General features: G+C 39.7%; 1 pseudogene; it reads left to right on the top strand.

Moving 5' to 3' along the window:
- Positions 1 to 45: 45 nt before the first annotated feature.
- On the top strand, positions 46 to 26,323 carry LOC138843163 (parafibromin pseudogene; annotated as a pseudogene).
- The last annotated feature ends 347 nt before the right edge of the window (positions 26,324 to 26,670 follow it).

Genomic DNA, 26,670 nt, shown 5'->3' with positions numbered 1-26,670 from the left:
AGATATTTGTCAAATCTATAGTCTCACCAGACCCTGTTACACATGTTATGCTTCATTTGAAGATGTTGCCTTGTTCTTCCTAAGATGTATCACCTGGATGTATGCTCACTGTATACATGTACGCATTATTCTATGAGCAATGTCACAAGGTGGCATTACTAGAGAAGTAATAATAGACTCATATAATATTGTCATCCAGAAAGCAATATTCACTTTCCAAAATAAGTGAATGGTGAATTCTTGATAGTTGTGATTCATGACAAGATATATGCTTGAGTTCAGTATTTTTAAGCCTCCGGGCTCCCAAACTGTCAAAAGTTAGCTTCAAGCATAAACTAATATATTAGAAATGCACTACACTGTACAGTATATCAAAGCCTGTAGGGTAGGTGAGAGGTGAGACAGAGGAAGAACTTTAAATAATGAGGAAAGGGAAAAAAGTTCATAAAAGTGAGAAGAAATTTTTTTAAAAAAGCAGAAGCCATGATTGGATGATTTTCTTCTGATGTCACAATTGCTCTACTCAACAATTAATGCAGAAATTAGGAAAGACCCACCAAGTTCAAGTATAAAATAGAGGTCCCTACCCATGCACTCTCCTTAACACAGGATATGCCTACTCTCATGCTACCGTTCCAGATGGAACCTTGATATTGGTAAGTTATATAAAATGGCCTTTAAACCAGATTTTCTTGCTCAGCATTGCTTATCTCTTATCATTAACATGTGCCTTCAGCCTGTTCTTCATGATAGTTTTAGGAATGGCAGGATCAGGGCACTCCTGATACTTTCTCTTCTAATCTCATCCTCTAACTCTCATCCTATAGCAGCAGTCCCTATATTCCTTCAGTATTGTTTGATTGTGAATAAATCCCTCTATTTCTTAGTCTTCCCTCTAATAATCACTTTTTCTACCCCATCTTGACACCTATTTTTACTGAAAACCAGTTAAATGGACATTTCCTCTTCTTATCTCTCCTTTGACTCCTGAAATCAGAGAGAAAGACTACTGTCCTTCCATTGTTCCACTGTGCATTCTCTTTTAAAGCCACTTCCTTCTGATTATATCAGATTCTTTCTATTTTCAACATTGTCCCCATATAAACACAAGATGTTCTCCAACCTTCTCCAGTGGTTTTAATGGCTCCTCAAAAATTTGAGATCTAACTCATCTTTGACCCTTCATTTCTCATTTTTCTCCCATATTCCATATCCAGAACTTTAGTTAGCACTATTGGCTTTGAAGTCAAAATATATCTTGATTCCAGCTGCTTTCCAAATTCACCAGCATTTTTCTAATCTTAGCCACAAGCATCTCCCATCTTCATTTCTGCAAAGCCCCTTAACTAGTCTCTCTGCCTCCGCTACTGCTCCTATATAGTTCCATCTTTGATTAATAGATAGTTACCCTAAAGCAACAGTCAAATCATTTTATCATTTAAAACCCTGAAAACCTTCCCTTTATATTTAAAAATAAAATCCAGAATTGCTAGAATGGCTACCAAAGGCTACATAATCTAGTATTCAAACCTCACCTCCCTTCAAGAGAAGACCCCACCAAGGAAATACATGCAAACTAAATGGAGATCAGGCAACACATCAACAGAGATCACCAGCATCACAAAGAACCAGACAAACCCAAGGGGAGGCCTTGCAATATTATGCTTACCTGGTAGTGGTTTAATAAGCCCATATGTTTACTGATGAAGGAGGCATTGTTGAGTGGCCAATGAGCCAGAAAGCTGCTGGTGTTCTACATTACTTTTCAAGGATTACCAATAAGGCAAAATAGCAAGAAGTGAGTGTTCAACAGTTTTAGAATTGGAGGCAACTATTGGAAAAACTAAAAAGTATTTTGGATTTTAATTCCAGTGAGTTAATACTCTTTAATAACTAGTTACTCTTTCTGACCAGTAGGTCTAGCAAGGACAATCTAATCACAACAGTGGGACTATAATCTCTATTCTGCAAGCCTTATCAATTCCTAAAATACATTGTGAATATTTGGATTTCAGTGCTTATTTCCTGCTAAATCTCAAACCATCCCTAAAAAGGTCTTTAGCTATTTACCAGTTGTTCTTTCTATTCCTCTTTCAAGCAGAATACAGTTTTTTTCCTTAGGCCCAGACGAGCAAGGCAATGAGGAAATGAATGAAAGAGATTTTCAAGAGATCCAGGGATGATATTACTGCAGGCTGTGGTTGTATATGGAAATATGGTGAAAAAGATCAAGAGAAGAGACAAATAATCAGTCCTTGGGATTTGAAATAACTACTTCAATGAATGTTTATTTGGCCTTCACAAAAACCAACACTGTACTAAGCTATCTAAAATCCCCAAACACATGCAGGTCATCCATATACAAAAAAACTAAATTTCAAATCAACATAAATTTTGTTCACTCCTCTGTAAAGTCACTTCTCATTAAACAACAACAACAATAAAGCCTGGAGCTGGAGTACATTATGCTGTGAAATAAGTCAGACACAGAAAGAAAAATACTGCATGATCTAACTTTCATGTAGAATCTAGAGAAGTGGAATACACAGAAACTGAATAGCATGTGAGGATAATGGAAGGGAGGAAATTGGAAGAAACAAGCCAGAGTAGAAATTCATAGTTATATATAATGACTAAATCTAGTCTTATCAAACACACACATACACATAGACAGACTCATACAGAAAGATATCTATGGAAGGTGATAAGTTAATTTGCTTGGCTGTAGTGATCATTTTACTATGTATATGTATATGTATATGTATATCAAAGCATGGTATACACCTTAAAATATACACAACAAAAATTTTATTGGAACAATTCATAAAGATTGTTTCAGATGGAGCAAAATGACTGTTAACATATCTAAGTATAGTTTGCATATTGAGGAATAGGATAAAACTCTATTCAGCAAACCTTAGTCTTTTGGTTGGAGAATTTAGTCCATTTACATTCAAGGTTAGTATTGGTAGATAAGAACTAAGACCTGGGGCCAGTGCTGTGGCACAGTGGGTTAATTCCCTGGCATGAAGCGCCAGCATCCCATATGGGCGCCAGTTGAGACCTGGCTGTTCCACTTCTGATCCAGCTCTCTGCTATGGCCTGGGAAAGCAGTAGAAGATAGCCCAAGTCCTTGGGCTCCTGCACCCATGTGAGAGAACTGGAAGAAGTTCCTGGCTTCAGATCAGCGTAGCTCCAGCCGTTGCGGCCAATTAGGGAATGAACCATAGGATGGAAGACCCCCCTCTCTCTCTCTCTCTCTCTCTGTAACTCTGACTTTCAAATAAATAAATAAATCTTTAAAAAAAAAAGAACTAAGACCTGTCATTTTGTTGATTGGGTGATGATTCTACCTGCACTGTTAGTGAATTTGGTGGTGTCATGTGTTTTTGTTGTTGATGTAGTTGTTGTTTACTTTTAATGTAGGATACCTTTCAGAATTTCTTGTAAATCTGATCTGATGATGGTGAGTTCTCTGATTTTGCTTATCTGGAAAATACTTCTCCTTCACTTTTAAAGTATAGCTTCACTGGATGTAATATTCTTGGTTAGAAGTTTCTTTTAAGATTTTGAATATACCATCCCACTCTCCTCTGGCATGTAGAGTATCCACTGAGAAGTCTGATGTCAATCTAATTGGTTTTGCCTTACATGTGACTTCATATCTTTCTCTTATTGTCCTTAGGATTCCTTCTTTTTATCTTTTGACAACTTGGGATTTTTTTCTTTTCAATTTTTTATGTATGTAATATGAAAAAATTTCAGATATTTCATATATACAGATTTAGGAGCTTAGTGATACTTTCTACCTTACCCTCCCACCCATGCCCTCATCCTTCTTCCTCCTTCCATTATTTATTTTAATTTTAATAATGACATACTTTTAGTTTATTTTCTAAGCTTAACCCTACAGTAGGTAAAGAATTCAACAAAAAGTAAAAAGAAAAAAACAAAACAAAACAAAACACTGTTTCTCAACAGTAGCAAAAAGGACTGTAAACAACAACCAAATCTCAAAATGTCAATTTCACTCATGTACATTGCATTTTTGTGCTCTATTAGTTATCATAGATCATGGAAAATATATAGTATTAGTTTTTTTGAGACTGGCTTATTTCACAAAGTATGATGATTTCCAGTTACATCCATTTTGTTGTGAAAGACAGATTTCATTCTTTTTTATGGCTCAGTAGTATCCCATAGTGTTTATATTAACTGCAATATGCCTTGGAGAAAAGGCAGAGTGGATAGTGAGAGAGAGAGAGAGACAGAGAGAAAGGTCTTCCTTTTTTCCATTGGTTCACCCCCCAGTGGCCGCTGTGGCAGGCGCACCATGCTGATCTGAAGCCAGGAGCCAGGTGCTTCTCCTGGTCTCCCATGCAGGTGCAGGGCCCAAGGACTTGGGCTATCCTCCACTGCACTCCCGGCCCACAGCAGAGAGCTGGACTGGAAAAGGAGCAACCCGGACAGAATCCGTTGCCTCGACCGGGACTAGAACCCGGGGTGCCGGCGCTGCAGGTGGAGGATTAGCCTAATGAGCCGCAGCATGGGCCTAAGATATGTTTTTGCTTGAGTCTATTTGGGGTTCTTTGACATTTTTATATCTGGATATCCATGTCTTTTTTAAGACTTGGAATATTCTCAACTATTATTTCATTTAGCAGATTTTTCAATGCCTTTTTCATTTTCTTTTCCTTCAGGAATATCTATATTATGACTATATGGTCATTTAACAGTATCCCATATTTTACATGGATTTTCTTCATTCTTTTTAATTATTTTCTCTTTAATTTTGGCTGATTGGGTTATTTCAAAAGCCTTGTCATCATGGTCAGAAATTCTTTCCTCCACTTGGTATATTCAGTTAAAGCTTTCAATAATATTTTTTACTTCATTGATGATTTCATCCTTCAAATTTCTATTTGATTGTTCTTAATAAGTCCTATCTCCTTTGTGATATTTTCATTCATGTCATTCTTAGCTAAAATCATGAGCAGCAGGGCACACAGCTATTTCTTTCCTACCTTGACATGGTAAGATGGTGGCTCACAATAGGCAGCAGGCCATACAACATGGCTGGCTGCAGTGGTGTCTCTCTCTTCTTCTTTCTTGTCCCACAGAGTCTTTGTTGCTTTACTTCTTCCTTATTGAAAATTTATGTCATTCAGATCCTTAGAAATGTGGCCCTTCCTTTGTTCTTCTGTTATCCCAGAGCAGCTGAAGTTGGTATAACTATAGTGTATTCAGCCATCTTGCAGAATCCCACATATAGTCCATTCTTTTTCTTGTCCAATATCCACAAGCACTGTTTTTCCTATAGTTAAGATTCAAAAATAAACCACATACCTTTTCATATTTTGTAACTTTCAAACTTAACAAACTCGATTGTACAGCCAGAAAAATGTATGAAAGTATTGTCTGGGGAGGTGGTTCTCAAAGTGAGGTCCCATACCAACAGTCTCAATATATTTGACCACTTGTTAGAAGTGACGTTTCAGACCAATTCTAGAACTGTTGAGTTAGAAACTAAGAAATTTGTATTTAGCAAGTCCTCTAAATAGATTCTGGTTATGGTAAAATAAAAAAAATCACTGGTCTAAAATTACTGACTAAAATTAGAGGTGCTTTTACACAGTAGGAGGAATCAACCCAAAGTCTCATAGGTATTGCATTCAGCCACAAGAATAGCATTCCCAGCTGATTCTCATTCTTCCTCTAGTTCTGCCATGATTCCCTTTCAGTGGTTACATCTTGTGGAGGAAACTAAAAAGCTAACCAGAATCTACAAAGAGATCAAGACACTCCACAACAACAAAACAAACAACCCAGTTAAAGATGAGCCAAAGACATAAACAGACATTTTTCAAAAGAGGAAATCCAATGGCTGACAGAAACATGAAAAATGTTCAAGATCACTAGCTGCCAGGGAAATGAAATTCAAAACTGCAGTGAGGTTTTGCCTCACCCCAGTTATAATGGCTTTCATACAGAAATCAACAAACAAATGCTGGTGAGGATATGGGGAAAAAAAGTAACCAAATCCATTGTTGGTGAGAATGTAAATTGGTAAAGCCACATGGAAGACAATATGGAGATACCTCAAAAATCTGAATATAGACCTACCATTTGACCCAGCCATCCCATTCCTGGGAATTTACCCAAGGGAAATAAAATAAGTAATAAAAGAGTTATCTGTACCTCCAAGTTTATTGCAGCTGAACTCACAATAGCTAAGACATGGAATCAACTTAAATGCCCATCAACCAAAGACTGGATAAATTATGGGATATATACACTATGGACTACTACATAGTAAAAAAAAGAAATCTTTTCATTTGCAGCAAAATTGATGAATCTGGAAAATATCATACTTAGTGAATTAAGTCAGTCCCAAAGGGAAAAATGCCATATGTTCTCCCTGATCTGTGAGAACTAATAGAGCACCTAAAAGGAAATCTGTAGAAGTGAAACTGACAGTTTGAGAAGGGATGACTTGATCTGTCCTTGTCTTGACTGTTGAGGAACAGTTTCTTTTTTCTGTGTTTTTTTTTTTTCTTTATACTATTTGTTAAACACTTTACTTAACATAGAGTTAATCATATGTGTATAAAGCCAATTTAGGATGGATCTCAGTGAAAAATAAGAATGGGAATAAGAGAGAGAGGAGGAAGTTTGTAATGGAAAGCTGTATAGTTCTGCATACGTTTCTACAGACTTAATTCTAAGAGTACAGTTTAAAACTTGTCATGGGGCTGGCGCCGCAGCTCAATAGGCTAATCCTCCACCTAGCGGCACCGGCACACCGGGTTCTAGTCCTGGTCGGGGCGCCGGATTCTGCCCCTCTTTCAGGCCAGCTCTCTGCTGTGGCCCGGGAAAGCAGTGGAGGATGGCCCAAGTGCTTGGGCCCTGCACCCCATGGGAGACCAGGAAAAGCACCTGGTTCCTGCCTTCGGATCAGTGCAGTGCATCGGCCGCGGCGGCCATTGGAGGGTGAACCAACGGCAAAAAGGAAGACCTTTCTCTGTGTCTCTCTCTCTCTCACTGTCCACTCTGCCTGTCAAAAAAAAAAAAAAAAAAAAAAAAAAAAAAAAAAAAAAAGCTTCTGGCTCCTTGTTTAAAAAAAAAAAAAAACTTGTCATTGTCATGGACTCCATATCCCATTTAGCTTGGTGGTAAAAATGCCATCTTAAGTGTTAAAGTGATCATATTAAGTGTTAAAGTGAACATATAGATAGGTTTAGTTGCTAAAGTGATTATAAAAATAGGATCAAGTGTCTAGTAATATTAATAGATGGAATTAAAAAGGAGAGAATGTTCCAACATGGGAAGCAGTCCACACAGTAGACTCATAGAATGACAATCACTTTAAGTAGCACTCTGGCCTAAGAATCAGCCCTTAGGGCTTCCTGATCTGGCTTAAAAACCTGTGAAAGCTGCCCTGGGGCACTCCTGGTGGAAGTCCACCAGGTCAGTGTGTGCCTGGATCTCTAGGTGGGCAGACTTAGGGGAGCAGGGTCAAGGGAACCCTTGTGCTCAGTGACTGGTCCACAGCAGGGTAAGGACCCTGAAAAAGCACATCAGCCTCAGCCTCCTTGCTAAAATAAAGTAAGAAAATTAAATTAATAGCCAGCCGGGAAGTTGCTATTAACAATACGGGCTGTGTGCACACTTTGGGACAGAAGAAAGCCCCACAAATAAAATTTACAGTGAGATAATAATATCTTTCTACAAAGATGTAGAAAAAATGAGATGCCTTTAATCTGGAAGGAGTATAAATTGAAGAAACAAACATTTTGGAAAACTCTAAAAACTTTCCCTATGGTCAGGAGATGTGGTGCCGCTGGTTAATCTGTGGCCTTCAACATTGGAATCCAATATCCAGAAGCAACAGCATTCCCTGACTCAGAACCTCCTATTGACTGTAGAGAAATCATTTTACACATTTCACAACAAGATTTTCCAAGGGTTCCCTTGCTAGAACATCAGCATTTTTCTGCTTATGGAATCATAAAAACAACAGAAAAAAAATCATTAATTTATAAGATGTAAAATTATAATAGGAGAAAATTTTATACCTATTTCTTAGGCACATTAACCTGGGCCTGAGAATGATATAAGACTGCTTATCACTGAGTTATAAAATGAAAATTCCTCTGTTTTCAAGGTTTAAGGTAAAAACTTGAATTCATTTCTTTGGACCCAGTATTCACCTGACAATTGGAATTGGTCTCTGCAACTTCTTGGAATGGATACTGGATCTGGTAGGTGAGACTTAGTTCCCTGGGCTCTGAAGGATCAGAAGGTCTCCACACCCCAGTCAGCTCCAAGTCACAGAGCTGAATAAACCTTGATTGGGGGAGGTCTTTATATGAAGATGAGTAAGCCGCACCCTGATGTGGTTACTGTAGCACAGAGGAAAGGGGAAGTATTTCCTATCATTCTTTGGGTGAAATCCTGAATCATATTTTTACATTCACAAATCAAATCAAGGAAGTTATGTTACTATTGGACATATCAATAAATATCAATGGAATATTTTCAGTAGCTGCTTGCTGAGCCAAACATAAACAGTAGTGAATAATAATACTAACGCTGATAATAATGATAAAATTACTATGTGAAAAAAAGTAAAATGCCACACATTTTGTAATTTTAGTTACATGAACCTGTAGATTAAGTGATTATGAGAATGAGGGAGGCCCATTTGTCTGGTGAGTGATTATTGGTGGATTACATACAGGTGAAGGGTACAAAGTTAAGCCAGAGGGCAGAAAGAACCAGAGAGCACAAGTGGAAGATGAAGATTTTATCTAAAGTGAAACAGAAACAGAAATTGGACTTAGAATGCAAAGATTGTCAGAAACTAAACTAAAACATTTTTTTTGGTTTCTTAAAGTTTGTATTCCTTTATTTAAAAGCAAGATTATGGCAGGTGGGGGGAGAGAGAGAGAGACTGTTAGTTCACTTCACAAATAGCAGCAATAGATTGGGCTCATCCAAGCCAAAGCAAGGAGCTAGAGCTTCCTCCAGGTCTCCCAGTAAAACGTAGAGGGCTAAGCTCTTGGGCATTTGACACTGCTTTCCTAAGCATGATGGTAGGGAGCTATATTGGAAGTAGAGCAGCTGGGACTCAAACCAGAGCTCCCACATGGAATGCCAGCATTGTGAGCATGCCCTAATCCACTATGCAGAAGGCCAGCCCCTAAATTAACCATTTAAGAAAACATCTGAGACCATGGAGCAGAGGTCTGGGGGCCACTCTGGGGGAAAAAAATACTGGGAAATGTTCACAGAATTGGAACAACCCAGAGAGCAGCATCTGAAAGACCCTAACTATGGGTGTGGGTTTGTGATGTAAACTACAACAGGACCAGAGTCCTGCAAGGAGGGTGGCAGCATGAAGGAGGTGGTTCCTCTAAGGCAGAGGAGAGCCACAAAGCCTTCTGCCATCCTCCTGCCCTCTAATGTACTGCCAGTGTCAACTTGTGCAAAAGCCTGGCACTCTCAGCCCTCAGTGAAAATGTCTCATGGAACCATGTGCCTCAGGTCAACTTACGTACATCTCCCAAACCCAGTCTACATTTTGCTTGTCTCTTAGCCTCTGGGTACTGTTTTCTGTACCTTGCTAATCCAGTTAATCACTTTCCTACCTTCCCTGTAACCTCATCATGGAAATCCAATTTGTTCTAAAGACAGAGGCTCTCAGTGAGTGGGTTTGGTGGGTGGGTCAGGTGAAATCCTCTAAAAAGGGACACACCCAGAGGAGTTTAGACCAGAACAGAGGATCCTGATCTGGAAGCAGCTGTGCATTGGAGAACTGAAATGACCAATCACATCTGCATTTCCAAAGGTGAAACCACTCATAGCACACACTGTGAGTATTGAATTTAGTGGACAGGCCTGCGTGTTTAATTTCTTTTACAAATATATTTTAAGTTTAAAAATCAGTTAACAGATCTTTTATCAAAGCAAACATGTGACTTTTCTACTGATATTAAGTGATATCAATATTGAAAATATCCATGACTAGAACTTTTGTATATATCGATATTTATTTTTTATTCTATGTCTTCATGCATTACTAGATATTTAAGGTATTTTGGTATAGGTTCCCAATTTTCACCCAACTCATAAAGCACCTAATGCCCTCAGTTGAGGAATGCATGTGCAGTGTGCTATGCACATCTGAAGCTTCAGAATCCATTTAATCCATTATCTGAGCATAGACAGAAGACCTTCAGAAAAAAATACTGCATGTGCTTAATATTTAGACATTTCTCTTGTCATTATGCCCTTAACATTGCACTATAATGGAAGTTATAGGCAAATACTATACCATTTATATAAGGGATTGAGTATCTGTGAATTGTGGTATCTGTCAAGGTCTTGTGGAACCAATTTCCTGTGGTCACTGACAAATGAATAATAGTTTTTTGGAAATCAGAATAATCCTAAATGTGTCTAGATAATTTGAAAGCCCTTATTTTAAGGGTCCACTTACTATCCCTAAAAAACCTTTAATTTTTAGATTAAATATGTAAACTATTCAAAATAGATCCCAGGAAGAGAAAAGTGCTCCCAAGAAATGACATCTGCCACTTTGGGAAAGACTGAAAATAAGGATGAAGATATCATGCCTCTGTTAGCTGCATCTATAGATATTCTACAGTAGGAAGGAAACCCAATGTTTTATTTTCATTTCTGGGGGCTTGTTTTAAAGAACAATTGACCAATAGTTGCTGCCCATTGTTGTAGTTGAGTGTTCACCTTTTCAGAATGTGACCATCCCTTTGATGGGGATGAACTGACTCTGGGAAAATTATACTTTTCTCAAATTGGCTTTGTAGTGTTATAAATACACTGCTAGCATCAAAGAATTTTATATACTACATTATTAGTTCAACAAAGACCCTCCCACTCACCCGTCATAAAAGAACAGTGTCATTACTATAGTTTTGTTAGGAGTCACAAAAAATGTTTTACTGAAGAAAAATATTCCCTTAATTGTTTATCATTAGATAGAGAATTTTGAGTAATTTTTACTTTTCTGTGTAGATCAATTAAAAAGTATATATTTTTTTCATAAGTACTGTCTCATTCTTCATGGCATATAGGAAATTAATATTTTACTTCTTTCTACACTTTAAAAAGTATGATATTTCCCTCATTATAAATTAGTAATTTCTATATGGATTGCTGTTGTGCTGCTGCTAAAAACAAAGTTAATAAAGGGTATGGGCACACTGAAACAAACCATCAACTGTAATACCAGTCAGACATGAAATATATCAAACATTGTTTAAATATTAAGACAGGAAAATGCTCCTTCTATATTAAATAAATAATTAAGATTTGAATTTGTCATATGGTATGAATGTAGGCCAATATCATCAATAGGGGTATGATCTAGTGCAAAGTATAGACACACACACATACATAGCAAAAGGAAGAGGAGGAGGAAATACATTTAATATTGGTATTGTAGGGGCCAGCACCATGGTGCAGTAGGTTAATCCTCTACCAGCAGTGCCGGCAACCCATATGGGTGCCGGTTCTAGTCCTGGCTGCCCCTCTTCCAATCCAGCTCTCTGCTTTGGCCTGGGAAAGCAGTAGAAGAAGGTCCAAGTGCTTGGGCCCCTGCACCCGCATGGGAGACTAGGAGGAAGTACCTGGCTCCTGGCTTTGGATCGGAGTAGTGCCGGCCATTTTGGCCATCTGGGGAGTGAACCAACGGAAGGAAGACCTTTCTCTCTGTCTCTCCCTCTCACTTTCTGTAACTCTACCTCTCAAATAAATAAAAAATTTTAAAAAATTGGTATTGTTTTCCATAAAAAATTGGTACTCAATCCTTCTTGTGCATTAAAACTATCTGGAGAAATTCTGAAAAACACTGCTGATCAGCTCTCATTCTAGGCAAAGGGAGAAGATGGTGGACGGGCTCAATGTCCTGCGACAGTACAACATCCAGAAGAAGGAGATCATGATGAAGGGGGACAAAGTGATCTCGGGCGAGTTCTCCTGGCCCAAGAACGTGAAGACCAACTATGTGGTGTGGGGGACTGGAAAACAAGGCCACCCTAGAGAGTACTACACATTGGATTGCATCCTATTTTGACTGAATAATGTGCACCTTTCTCATCCTGTTTATGTTTGGCTCGGCAAGCAGCTACTGAAAATATTCCTGTGGTTAGAAGACCTGACCGAAAAGCTCTGCTTGGCTATCTCAATGGTGAAGCGTCAACATCTGCAAACACTGACAGAAATGCCCCCCTGGAGCTAGGTCTTCAGCGATCTACTCAAGTCAAAGGAGCTGCAGACGAAGTTCTGGCAGAAGTAAAGAAACCACGAAGTGAGGATGAAGAGTGTGTGCACCTTGATAAAGAAAGATTGGCTGCTCGTTTGGAGGGTCCTAAAGAAAGGATTGTACAGACTGAACATATTAGGTCTATGTCTGAAGCCATGTCTGTGGAAAAAATTGCTGTGATCAAAGCCAAAATTATGGCTAAGAAAAGATCTACTATCAAGACTGATAGAGATGATGTTATCACTGCCCTTAAACAGAGGAGTTTTGTAGATGCTGAGGTAGATGTGACTCGAGATATTGTCAGCAGGGAGAGAGTGTGGAGGACAAGAACAACCATCTTACAGAGCATGGGAAAGAATTTTTCCAAGAATATTTTTGCAATTCTTCAATCTGTAAAAGCCAGAGAAGAAGGGCATGCCCCTGAATAGTGACCAGCCCCAAATGCGGCACCTGTGGATTCCATGATGCATACGAAACAGCCGATCCTGGCTGCTTACAGCAGATATGATCAGAAGGGATTCAAAAGCAAGGAAGAAATGGAAGGCTTCAAAATTGACACTATGGGCACATACCATAGTATGACGCTGACATCTGTAATGGAAGGTGCATCTGCCCGGAAGGCTCAGACTCCTGCAGCACAGCCATTACCAAGACCAGTTTCACAAGCAAGACCTTCCCCAAATCAGAAGAAAGGTTCTAGAACACCAATTATTATAATTCCTGCAGCTACCACCTCTTTAATAACCATGCTTAATACCAAAGATCTTCTAGAGCATCTTTCAGATGAAGAAACAGGGTTGTCAACGAGAAGAAAAGACCAAATGCAACTGGGAGGCATTGAAATTAGCATCACAGTACCTTTTAGAGTAGTAGACCAGCCCTTTAAACTTAAGCCTCAAGATTGGGACCAGGTTGTAGCAGTTTTTGTAGAGGGTCCTGCTTGGAAGTTCAAAGGTTGGCCATGGCTTTTGCCTGATGGGTCACCAGTTGATATATTTGCTAAAATTAAAGCTTTCCATCTCAAGTATGATGTTCATCTAGATCCAAAAGTTCAGAAATGGGATGTAATATTGTTAGAACTGAGCTATCACAAATGTCATTTGGATAGACCAGTTTTCTTATGGTTCTGGGAGACACTGGATAGATACATGGTGAAGCATAAATCCCACTTGAGATTCTGAATTGCTTGATTCCCCCTTTTATGAAAATCTGGATTAAAGAACAGGGATATATATATACCTTGATCTAGAGACTAAGACTCAAGTTCTATGAATTTATCAAGAACTTAACAAGTGAAGAAGGTCACAGATCGATCTTTTTATAGGACCCTATTTGATGCTTTGTGCTTCAAGAGGATGATGCTTGTCATCCATTTAAGCAAACTTTCAGCTTACAACTATTTTTTTAATATTAGCCTTCTAGTCTGTAATTGAAATTGTATATTTTGATAGAAGTTTTTTTTTCTATTGGTTATATTAGCATTACTTAAAACTTGTTTCTTTAGAAAAGAGATACAGAATATAAATGTGTGTATATTTAGAGGTTAAAGGCTCTCTAAGCCATCCTGCTTCTGATTTTTCATTGCTCTATTAATTCCTTTGACTGAAAATGCTATGTGATGAATGGTGTTAAATTTAGTCATGGAAACTTCCAAAAACAAGCAGAGGGATGTGACTATTTTGAATGAGTCAAAATGTCAACCTGTAAGTCTACTATATCTACATTTATTCTTTTCAAAAAGGAATAATGAAGAATCAAGAATAATTCTTCAATTTTGGTTGAACTGTTCAGCCTTTATCAGACTTTTCCTTACAAGTGAATACAGTTCATGAATGTACATTCTTCTCCCTGACTTTGGTGATTTTAAAACTTAGAATGATATATTACTATCTGTAATATCTTTCCACTTGGAAAAATCTCAAAATACAGATTAAAAACATAATAGGCTGTACTACATTTTATTTTATTTTATTTTGGGAGCCAGAGTAGGAGTTGGGAAAAGGATTATGTGTCAGCTGTATTGCAGTGCAACTTTAGCATCCTTATCTTTTCTTGTAAGTCTACCTGTGATTCTTATTTTATATGGTATTGGATTTCCAGTCTTCTATTTCTGGCATGTCAGTTTTGGTGTTCTTATCTTTCATTATCCCTAAATATTGATAAACTCCTGACACCAAAGAACACATTTGCTTGATTAAGTGTCTGAACAGAACCAAGATAAAAACACTGGTATTTTTATGTGTGTATTCAATATGGTATAAAATATAAAACCTTTATTTTAACTCTGTAAAATATTTTACTATTTCCCTACAGAGTGTTGTATCCAAGTGTTGTATAATCAATGACCGTTTTTCTTGAGTGTTGATCTCATCTGTTACTACTTAAAAGGAACTGAGGACTTTTATTCCCCTAAATTGTTTTATATGGGAGAGCCAATTTTGAATTTCCAAGAAAACATAGTAAAGATTTATTTGTGTTTGTCTAGGTCAAATTCGGTTTCAGGATTACAGTTGGAATATTTATAATTTTTATAGCTCAAGTTTAAATATGTTCCTTGGGTATATTGGAAATAGTACTAAATATTAGTGATGAATTGTTCTTGACTTGCTTCTAAATTTGAAGTTAATGCTTATAGTTTTTTTAACCATGAAAATACCCAGCGCCCAAACCAGGACGAGAACCCAGGGTGCCGGCGCTGCAGGCAGAGGATTAGCCAGGTGAGCCACAGTGCCGGCCACCCTTAGCTTTAAGAGAGAAATTCCCTATGACAAAGCAGTGTTGCCAAATGCTGGACACCAAAATGCAAATCTCCATCTCAACATGACTGAAGGTTTGTTCTGAATGTATGTTTTTCTCCCAGAGTGCATTTTTAGATGAGGACACATTTACAACTAAGTGAATAGGTGAATGATACCAAAATGCAAAAGTCACAACAGTTAGGGACCAACTGAATGTGTCTCTGGGAACCACTGGGTGACATTGTCTACAGACTCAGTGCTCTCCTACAGGGCTTCTCCCAGGAGCGCTCACTCCATGGCCCTGGACTCTAATAGGTGCCCATTTATTGGCTTTACTCCTCAGCCACAACACCGAGGACCACACTCTTCCCTTTTTAAATCAATTTATACACTGCAGACAGCTCAGAATCAGGAAAAGCCCCCAAATACCAATAATAGCTGTGCTTTTTTTTTTTTTGGTAAAGAAATTTTATCTTTTTTTCTTAAGATTTCTTTTTTATTTACTTGAAAGTCAAAGTTACAGAGAGGCAGAGGTAGAGAGAGAGAGATCTTCCATTAACTGGTTCACTCCCCAAATGGCCACAATATCTGGAGCTGGTTGGATCTGAAGCCAGGAGTCAGGAGCCTCCTCCAGGTTTCCCATGTGGGTTCAGGGACCCAAAGGCATGGGCCATCTTCTAATGCTTTCCCAGGCCATAGCAGAGAGCTGGATTGGAAGTGGAGCAGCCGGGACTCGAACCAGCTCCCATATGGGATGTCAGCACCTCAGGCGGCAGCATTACTCGCTTCACCACGGTGTTGGCCCCAGCTGCTATCTCTTTTTTCCATTTTCTCCATCTGTTTTTTCCTCAATATTTTTAGATTTTATTTCCCCACTTCTATTTTGGGTAGCTGGCTTCTTGGCAAAAAATTTTTCTGCTCTGTATTATCCATAAGTTATTTCTACCAATTTTAAGGGTACAATTTGATAATTTTGATTTTCATTAAGTAGCATGGAATAGCAAATGGCATACTATGACTGATTGTGTAAAATAGCAAGAGATATGATTATCCATTTTTAAAAAATGAATATTTTTCAAATAGTAGAAAGGCAGAGAACAATAGAAAGTCCAGCTATGGCAAAAAATAAAGGTAGGATTATAAGATTCAGGTCCTGGAGAAATATAAAACTCCAAAGTCCATGCCACCTGGTGTGTGTCCAAGAGGTGATGGCAGCCTCAGACCACAGGACATTGCAGGTGTGTGCCAGCTGCTTCTCCAGGTCAATGTTGCTGCTTAGCAACCAAGCTTGTGGAAATGAGATTCCTTGGCTGCTCCAGGCTCCAACTAACCAACTAAGATAAGACTCCTGCATGAGCTAGCCTTAAAGATTTAGGGATCCAGGGATAGAGCAGCCTCCTTCAAAGAAATATCTATGGACTTCCCTCAAAACAGCAGTGGTCCCAAGGTTCCAGTGCAAAGCCAAGTCAAGTTTGCTGGGTGTCTCCCTGAGACACACTGGCTGTTCCAGGCCCTGGGAGATGCTCTGGTGAGTCGTAGAATCTTGGACAGCTGGCTGCCAGTGGTTGGTGGAAACTTGGGAAAGATGGCAACTTCTATGCAGGGGGCAGGGCGACCTTGCAAGGCATGGAGTTAGAAGGAAGGGAGTGAAGAGCTGTCAAGATCCTGGTGATTCAATGGGCTGAGCTCAAGGACCTGGTTATCTTCCTTTGTCCAAAATATCTGGCACTGCCAAAGGGTCCTGTGCTTCTCCTCAAATGTGGGTGTGGGAAGAAGGAGGAAGAGCTTCAGAGAAGAGGCAAAATCTGTCCCCACCTTGTCAGAGTGCACTGAGGCTCAGCCCAGGGACAAGAAGCAGATCATGGGGCCAACCTATGGCTTAGTGGTCTACAAGTACTGTTGTGTTGCCGGCATCCCATATGGGTGCTGGTACTTGTCCCAGCTGCTCCTCTGCTGATACAGTTCTCTGCTATGGCCTGGGAAAGCAGTAGAAGATGGTCCAAGTGCTTGGGTCCCTGCACCCACATGGGAGACCTGGAAGAAGCTCCTGGCTCCTGGCTTCCAAGTGAACCAGCTCTGGCCTTTGCAGCCATTTGGGCAGTGAACCAAAGGATGGGAGACATTTCTCTCTGTCTCTCCCTCTCTCAAATAAATAAATAAATAAATAAAATCTTTAGAAAAAGAAAAACAGACCTGGGGGAAATTAATGGGGAGGATTCCATAGACCTTTTCTGCTGTCCTCCTGGTGCTCAGTTTCTTGGATAGGGTGGAGCCTAAGCTCTCATGGCTCTGCCAGTCACTGTCCTGAGCCAACTCCTGCCTCTGAGTGGGGAACTGGGTGATTTCCTTTACCCTGCCCAGCCTGGGAGGAGGGCATGGAGGGATGAGCCTGTGCAGCAGGGAAGCCCCAACTCAGTGCGCTGCAGGAGCAGATCTCCAAGTGGCCAAGGGGAGGTCCCAGCACCAGTCTACCGGGCCAGTGTGTTCCTGGTCCTCCACGTGGGCCGATTCAGAGGAGCCAGATCAGGGGCAATTCTTGCACTGAGTGGCTGTGGCACCCACATGCCAAGGGCCAGGAAAAGCTGTGAATCTTAGTATTTGGGCACAGTGAGAAGGCCTTTGGTATGCTCTGAGAAGCTGGAAAAGTTGGGTCCAGACTCTCAGTGGTACAGAGAGGGGCCCAGAAATCCAGCCCAGGAGAAAAGGAAACCTTTGGGTCAAGTAAACTGAGTTTCTGAAGCCCATGTTGAAAGCCAGAAATGCTTCCGAGGCTTGGCTGTGTGGTCCTTCTTCATTCCTAGAAAAGAAACCAGAAAATAGCCCTCTAGATGCATCCTGTAGCCACAAAAGGATGAGAGCTTTGCTTTTGAGGACTCTAAGCCTGTAAAGTAGGGAGAGAAGTGAGTTTCTTGTCCTAGACTGCTCTTTCCGCCAACAGTCATCTGGATCCACACCCAGTACCCAATTTTCTGGTTATTCAGTGGTGCCTGGCAAGTGCCACTGAGTTCAGCTGCCAGAAATGAGAGAAGTCTGGCTCTTAGCTCAAGTGGTCCCACAAGAGGCCTGACTTCATGCAGTATCTGTGTGTTATTAAACCTCAGTTCATGGAACTGACCACTTCACAGATGATATAATTACTTCACATTTCAGTAAACATTCCTTTCATGATTACACCTGAAATATTTTCATTCTTGTTGTTTATTGAAGACATAAATATGACATTTCATTATAAAATTTGGCAAAGATTTATTTTTAAACAAATTTAACTGATATATGAAATGAGTATAGTTTATGTATGGCATACTTGTGATGTTTTGATCCACGCATAAACTGTAATCAATCTAGATAATATTCATATTCATCTCCTCAATCATTGCTTTCTGGTGAAAACATACAGAATCCTTTCTTTTTGCTTTTATGTGTTAGAGAAATCCACAGCACATTTCCATTATCTATAGTTTTTTAAGTTTTCCTTTATAGAGAGAGGATCATTGCTTTATAAATGATTTTCCTGTTCCGTTAGTTTATACAGATCATTCTGTGGAAACCTCAAAGTCAACATAATGGAATGGAATTTTGGATTTGCCCTCTAGTGGTCATACATGTCTATCAATGTACTGAGAGTTTGTTGAATAATCTTGCTGGATGATGCACTAGGCTCAAAGTGAATAATTTGAGGATCCACCTTGTAACAGAGTCATGGAGTTCCTTGAACACAATTGAGCTGAGTTTTTTTAATGACCTGGACATGCAGAAATGTTCATGTGTCAGGTACTTGCATCTACCCAACCAGGTCAGATGTGAACGGAAATTTACACACCCTTCCTAGGGTTTAGTGAACTGACATAGACAACACTCACTCTGCTATGCAAGCCAGATTCAGATATGTGGATAAAACTTTCTTAGCACATGGATGCATCTTGCACCTCAGAGAGCCTTATATAGCAGTGGGCCACTTCTTTCCTCAGACCATTATCCACTGCAGAAAGAGAACAATCTGATCAATGAATGATATGTCCATGTCCCAAACATAAAGATTTTCTGCTCACAGAGTCACTTGCTTTGTAAGAGAACAAAAAACAGAATAAGGGAAGCAAAATGAATTGATACCCTCATCAGTGAAGCTCAAGCGTTCTTGTGACCTTACAGCATAAAATATTCAAATAAGAGAGAGAAATAAGAAAAAGAATTTGGACGTTATCACGTGTTGCATAAAGTAGGGATTGGAGGTTGATATCTGGAATGTTAATTTTTTTCAATAATTTTGAATATATTTATTTGTTTTTTTGAAAGGCTGACATACAGAGTCACAGAGGAATCTTCCATCTGCTAGTTCACTCTCCAAAACCCACTACATTGAATGGACCAAGCCTAAACCAGGAGCCAGAACCTCAGTCCAGGATCTCTTATGTGGATAGCAGGGATCAAAGTACTTTGCACATAACCTTTTGCCTCCCAGTGAGTGCATTAACAGGAATCTGGGTGGGAAGCTGAGGTGGGACTGAATTCCGGCCACTTTGACATGGGGTGCAGGTGCCCAAGTGACTTCACTGCTCTGTCAGATTCCTGCCCCTAAACAGCTTATTCTGAGACAAACATACAAGCTTTTTCTTTACTACAAGTATTTTTCAGTTTTTTCTTTAATACCATTAATAAATATTAATACTTTGATATGATACAGATATTTACTGGGAAATTATCTATGTCTGGTCACAATAGCAAACATAAAATATATGCCCACATGAGTAATGTCTGAAAACAATGTTCCTATCACCATATCTGCACTGATCCTGGATTTAGCCTAATCATGGTTTCAGCCAGCCCTCTGTTCTCTTGACCTGCTGTCTAGTACAGGCTTCACAGGATTGGGCTGTGCTCACAGGTCCCTCATCACTTACTTCTTGTCATAGTTATGCGATACTATTGGAAAGATTCTGCTTATGAGAATATTAACAATAAAAGTGTTACTATCTGATTGTGTTGGTAGACCAAATTTTTCTGATTTTATGAATCATTATAAACATAGTGTATGATAAACACACTTGGAATATAGAATAAATTTGAAACATCCTGTGCCATATTAGATCTTTAAAAAATGCAGCAATCTGAGTAAACATACACTTTTCTCATCCACGGAAGGGAACTGAATTGATAATTTTTTGAGAATTAATGCAAAAATGTAACCATCCTGTGCTGAGTTTCTGGAAAATCATTCTCTGAGAGTAGTATTTCTGATTACACTACAGAGACTTTTATCCTATGTGTTATGACAAAAATACCACAAAGCTTATCAGACTATGCAGATTTAAGGGATTGGGCAAACACAAAGTTTCAGAACAATGGACACTTAGTAGTGATATGTGTGAGTGCCATTCTGATGTTGTGAAAACATTCCCCAGAAAACCACTCCTGTCTCTGAACATGGACTCTCCCTGCTCACCTGAAGTAACTCCATGTCCGGCTTGTGGCATGTTTCAACCACTTCTCTGTATGTTTCTTCCAGCCGGTGTTTCTGTTGGGTCATTCTTATTTCACTGTCCTCGAGCTTTTGGACAATCTGCTGTGCTTCTCTGTGCAGCATATGCAGCTGCAGTTGCTCCTCCTCATAGAGCAATATATGCATCTTCACATACTGAGCTTTTATCATCACCTGCCTTAAGGACACATATTCCTGTAGAGATATTAGGTTAGGAGGATGACACGTCCTCATGCTCAACAGAAAATTGAAACTTCCAATATGACTTCCTGAGCTGCTTGAGACACTACATCCCATATGAGCACTTGTTCGAGTCTCCATGCTTCAACTCTGGCTTCCTTTTCATGTGTCTGGGAACAAGGCACAAGATTGTCCCAGGACCAGGGAGTCTGCCCACTTACATGGGAGACCTGGATGGCATTCCAGCATCCTGGATTCAGTCTGATTCAGCCTTGGTCATTCCAGTCAATTGGGGAGTGAACTAGCACATGGAAGATTTATACTCTCGCTTGCTCTCTCTCTTCCCTTCACACCACACATATGCATACTAACCCACGCTCTATCCCTCCCTCACTCCTTCCTTTGATCCCCCCCGCCCCTCAGTTGGTGAATGGGCTTGGGAAGATAGGTGCCTATATTTGCTCTATCTCTTAGACTCTTTCTCATGCTTCTTCAGGGTTCTTACTCTATCAACTATTTCTGTTCTAACCTAAACCTTCTTGCATTTGTTCTGTTGCTTTGCTAGATTCTTCTAAATATTTAAAAATATTTAGGCATATTCCACATTGCACAGATTTTTATGAATAATTCCACTTCCCCTATATGATTTCTGCTTCTCATTTCTTTTTCCAGAGCCATGCTTAGTTTGGTATCATCAGTGTCTGTGAAGGTATATGTCAACCTTCATCACTATAGTAGGAATACCTCTGATGACCTGTTTTCCATATGTAGTAGTATCTTTCTCACTTGGCTGGCACAGAATTTGTGATTGCTGAGTTATCATTTGAAAGCACCACTAGATCTGGGAGGAAATAATCATACTTTCATGGTGAGTGGCATTTGTCAAAAGGTATAAAGCATTTTAGTAGTTGCATAAAATCTTTCTCATTCTTACCTTGAATGAATGAATCTTTCTATTTTCCTGATGCAAACTGTTTTTCAACTCTTGGATCTGTTCCCATAAAGCTTTCGTTTTGTTTACAAATTTCTCCTGCAAAATAATTATGATTTATCAACATGAAAGAAGGTCTCGTATATGTCATGATGTTACAAAAAGGAAATGTCACTTGTTAAGAGAATAGTGATGGTTTTCTTCTTTTTTCCTGAGAAGTTTTAAACAGAGTAGAGTGTTTATATTTTCACATACAGTTCTGTTTTGAATCTTGTTTTTTAAAGATTTATTTATTTATTTGAAAGTCAGAGTCACATAGAGAGAGGAGAGACAGAGAGAGAGAGAGAGAGAGAGAAAGAGAGAGAGAGAAAGAGAGAGAGAGGCCTTCCATCCGATGGTTCACTCCCAGGATGGCTACAATGGCCAGAGCTGCGCTGATCCGAAGCCAGGAGCCTGGAGCTTCTTCCAGGTATCCCATGTGGGTGCAGGGGCCCAAGGACTTGGGCCATCTTATACTGCTATCCCAGGCCATAGCAGAGAGCTGGACCAGAAGAGGAGCAGCCGGGACTAGAACTGGTGCCCACATGGGATGCCGGCGCTTCAGGCCAGGACATTAACCCGCTGCCCCACAGCACTGGCCCTGTTTTGAATCTGATATTTGGGATATAGGAGGAAACAGAGACTTACAGGAAAGGTTGAAAGAATACTTAAAGTCAGTATACTCCACTTCCTGAGAAAACATTGTTTATGTTACTTGGCTGTGAAGCAGTCACAGTTGCAGCACAGGCCCAAGTTTCTGCTGATGACCACTTGCACCACACCTGCACCAGCTTCACACACTTCTAAGGGGACTTCCAATCATGACAGCTCAACTCAATTGTGATTATGTTGCCACACTGAGCAAGAACATGGAAGGACAATTTCACATCTTGGGATTCACAGGGAAAAATCACTAATTCACAATCTCCATTCTCATACATTTCCACTCCATTTCCACAAATCCCCATCTTTCTTTCTAGTTCAGGATCCCAGAGAATCCACATGGCTCTGGAGGCATTACTCACCCAGGACTCCTCAGCAGCACATTCCACCATGGTGTGGCCATGTGATTCGGGCTGTGGGAATTCAGAGAGAGGCTGACAGTGCAGTCTCTTGTACACCTCATGGAGGAGCCCTGCTGCTTCTGTCTGTGCAACAGGGACCTGCTCTTGCAACCTGGTGACCTGGTTCAATTGGTACTTTCTGGCAGTAGAAGCCAGCTTCTTGAGCACAACATTGGTTTTGAAGTTTGTCTTCTCTGACATCTCCTTACACATTGGGCAGCACATGGGGGTCTTGGCTTCCTCCCAGCTCAGAGAAAGGCAGGATCTACAAAAGTTGTGTCCACAGTCTATCATAACTGGGTCTAGGAAGAAGTTCATGCCAATTGGGCATGTGAGTTCCCGCTGGAAGACTTGCAACGTGGCTGGATCCCTGACTCTATTAAGATCCTTTAAAAACAGAGAGAAATAATGTTTTTCTTTCCTGATGAGAGAAAGCAAAGATCTATGTACAGTTTTCTGTCACTATTTGGGCTCTGACACATTGAGTTATTAAATTGCCCCCAAACAAAGCAAGACTTGCTGACTATAGACATGCTGGGCCTATAATCTGACAAACATAAGAAAGTAAGACAAATACTATCTTTGTTTAAAGTAAGTAACACTGGACAGCATCTTAAAGCACTGAGTGTTGGTTTGAGTCCCAGCTGCTCCGCTTCAGATCCAACTCCCTCCTGATGCACCTGGGAAGGAAGCAGAGCATGGCTCATGTCCTTGGGCCCCTGCACCAACGTGGGAGACCTGGAAGAAGCTCCTGGATCATAGCTCCTGGCTTCGAATTGGCTCAGCTGTGGCTGTTGGGGCCATTAGGAGAGTGAACACACGAATGGAAGACCTCTGTCTGTCTCTCTCTCTCTAACTCGCTCTGTAAATGTGTTGTTCAAATAAATTTTAAAAGTCTTTAAAATAAATAAGAACAAACTAAGTAACACTTATTTGGAGAAATTTAAGATTGGATTGTTGGGTGTTGGCACTGTGTCAAAGTGGGTGAGGCTACTACATGCAGTGCCTGCATCCCATATGGGAGCCGGTTTAAGTCCGGGCAGTTCCACTTCCAATCCAGCTCTCTGCTATGGCCTGAGAAAGCACTGGAAGATGGCCCAAGTGCTTGGGCCCCTGCACCCATGTGGGTGTCCCGGAAGATGCTCCTGGCTCCTGTCTTTAATTCAGAGGAACTCTGGCCATTACAGCCATCTGGGGAGTGAACCAATGGATGGAAGACCTCTCTCTCTCTCTCACTGTCTCTCTATTTCTCTGTCTCTTTCTCCATAACTCTGCCTTTCAAATAAATAAATAAATAAATTTTTCAAAAAAAAAGATTGGATAGTAAAAGATGAGGTGATTCTAAGATTCATTTGCTTTAAGTGGCCTAGAGACAATATAAAATCAATATTTCTTTCTGAATCTCTCCCTCCTCCTCCTCCTCCTCCTTCTTCTCTCCCTCCCCCCTTCTCTCTTCCGAGTTCCTATTGCTATGCTATTCATTTCATCCAGGACTCCTTGATTTTAACACACACACAAACAGTGGAACTCCATACTAAATGTCTACATTCTCTGCCTACCACTTCACAGAGGTACTTTTCTGAGATCATGTTAAAAGAGATGAGATTTAAACCAAGCTTGTTTGATTTAATCAGTGTTAAGTTGAATGTTCTACTTTTAAAACAATAAGCAAGTGAATTTCTTTTTCAGCTTATAGCAAAATTTTCCTTCAAGAAAAATATATACAAATCATTTACAGTTTGAGAAAAATAGTATTTTCCCAGAGTCATTCATCCCATCAAAGGGATGGTCACATTCTGAAAAGGGGAACAGTCAAGTACAGCAATGGGCAGCAACTATTGGTCAATTATCCTTTAAAACAAGCCCCCAGAAATGAAAATAAACACTGGGTTTCCTTCCTAATCTAGAATATCTATAGATGTAGCTAATAGAGGCATGATATTTTCTTCCTATTTTCAGTCTTTCTCAAAGTGGAAGATGTCATTTCTTGGGAGCACTTTTCCTGGGATCTATTTTGAATATTTTTCATTATAGTCTACAAATCAAAGGTTTATCAAGGATAGTAAGTAGACTCTTAAAATAAGGGTTTTCAAATATCTTGACACATTTAGGATTATTTTAATCTCCATAAAAACTATTATTCATTTGTCAGTGACCACAGGAAATTGGTTCCACAAGACCTTGACAGATACCACAATTCGCAGATACTCAATCCCTTATATAAATGATATAGTATTTGCCTATAACCTCTCATTATAGTGCAGTGTTAAGGGCATAATGACAAGAGAAACGTCTAAATATTAAACACATGCAATATTTTGTTCTAAATGTCTTCTCTCTATGCTTGGTAGAATCCATACATTCTGAAGCTTCATATATGCATAGCACATTGTGCACACTTTCCTTAACTGAACAGTTTAGGAGCTTTATAAGTTGTGATAAAATTGGGAAAAGAAATCTTAAAATCTAGTAATGCATAAAGACATGGAATAAAATTAGAATAATTTATCATATAAATCAATATATCTGAATGTTCTAGTCATGAATACTTTCAATACTGATATCATTTAAAATAAATTGGAAAGCCACATTTCTTTTTTTGATGAACCATCTGTAAATTAAATATTAAACTCAAGGTATATTTCATAAAAGAAATTGAACACGAAGGCCTGTCCTCTAAATTCTATACTCACAATGTGTGCTATGAGTGGTCTCACCTTTGGAAGTGCAGATGTGATTGGTCATTTCAGTTTTCCAATGCACAGCTGCTTCCAGTTCAGGATCATCTCTTCTAGTCAAAACTCCTCTGGGTGTGTCCCCTTTTATAGGATTTCACCTGACCCACCCACCAAACCCACTCACTGAAAGAGCCTCTGTCTTCAGAACAAATTGGATTTCCATGATGAGGTTACAGGGAAAGTGGGGAAGTGATTCATTGGAATTAAAAGGTACAGAAAAGAGTACTCAGTGTCTAAGAGACAAGCAAAATGTAGACTGGCTTTGGGAGAAGATGTGGGATAACTGACCTGATGTAAATGGTTCCATAAGAAATTTTCACTGAGGGCTGAGAGTGCGAGTCCCTGTGGCTCTCCTCTGCCCTAGAGGAACTACCTCCTCCCTGGGGCCACCCTCCTTGCAGGGCTCTGGTCCTTTTGCAGTTTATATCACAAACCTCCTGCACCCAGAGTTAGGCTCTTTCAGATGCTGCTATCTGGGTTGCTGCAATTCTGTGAATATCTGCCACTAGTTTTTCTTTCCCAAAGTGGCCCTAAGAACTTGCTCCATGGTCTCAAATGTTTCCTTAAAATCCAGCTGCCTACTTTCATTCCTGAGAAAGCAGTGGCAAATGGCCCAAAAGCTGGGCCCTCTGCCTCTCACTGGAGACCTGGAATAAGCTCTGATTCCTTCCTGGCTCGGACTAGCCAAATCATTGCTGCTATTTGTGGAGTGAACTAACTCTCTCTCTCTCTCTCTCTCTCTCTCTCTCTCTCTCTCTTTCCCTCTGTCACTCTGCCTTTAATTAAAGGAATAAAATCTTGGAAAAAACACAAAATAGTTTCAATTTAATTTCTGATAATCTTTGTCATTTTAAGTCCCATTTCTGTTTCTGTATCACTTTAGATAAGATCATCACGTTCTACTTGTGCTCCATGGTTCTTTCTGCTTCCTGGCTTAACTTTGTACAATTCATATGTAAGTAATCCACCAATCATCACTTACCAGACAAATGGGGCTCCCTCATTCTCTTAATACCTTAATCCACAGGTTCATGAAACTAAAATTACCAAATGAGTGACATTTTATATTTTTTCTTTTTTTTTTTTAAGATTTGTTTATTTGCAAGTCAGAGTTACACAGAGAGAGGAGAGGCAGAGAGAGAGAGAGAGAAAGTCTTCCACCCGATGATTCACTCCCCAGTTGGCCACAACAGCAAGAGC

This window comes from Oryctolagus cuniculus, chromosome 1 (genome assembly GCF_964237555.1).
Source record: "Oryctolagus cuniculus chromosome 1, mOryCun1.1, whole genome shotgun sequence".
NCBI lineage: Eukaryota > Metazoa > Chordata > Mammalia > Lagomorpha > Leporidae > Oryctolagus > Oryctolagus cuniculus.
Note: the sequence above shows the minus strand (reverse complement) of the source record. Positions and strands in the feature narration are given on the sequence as shown.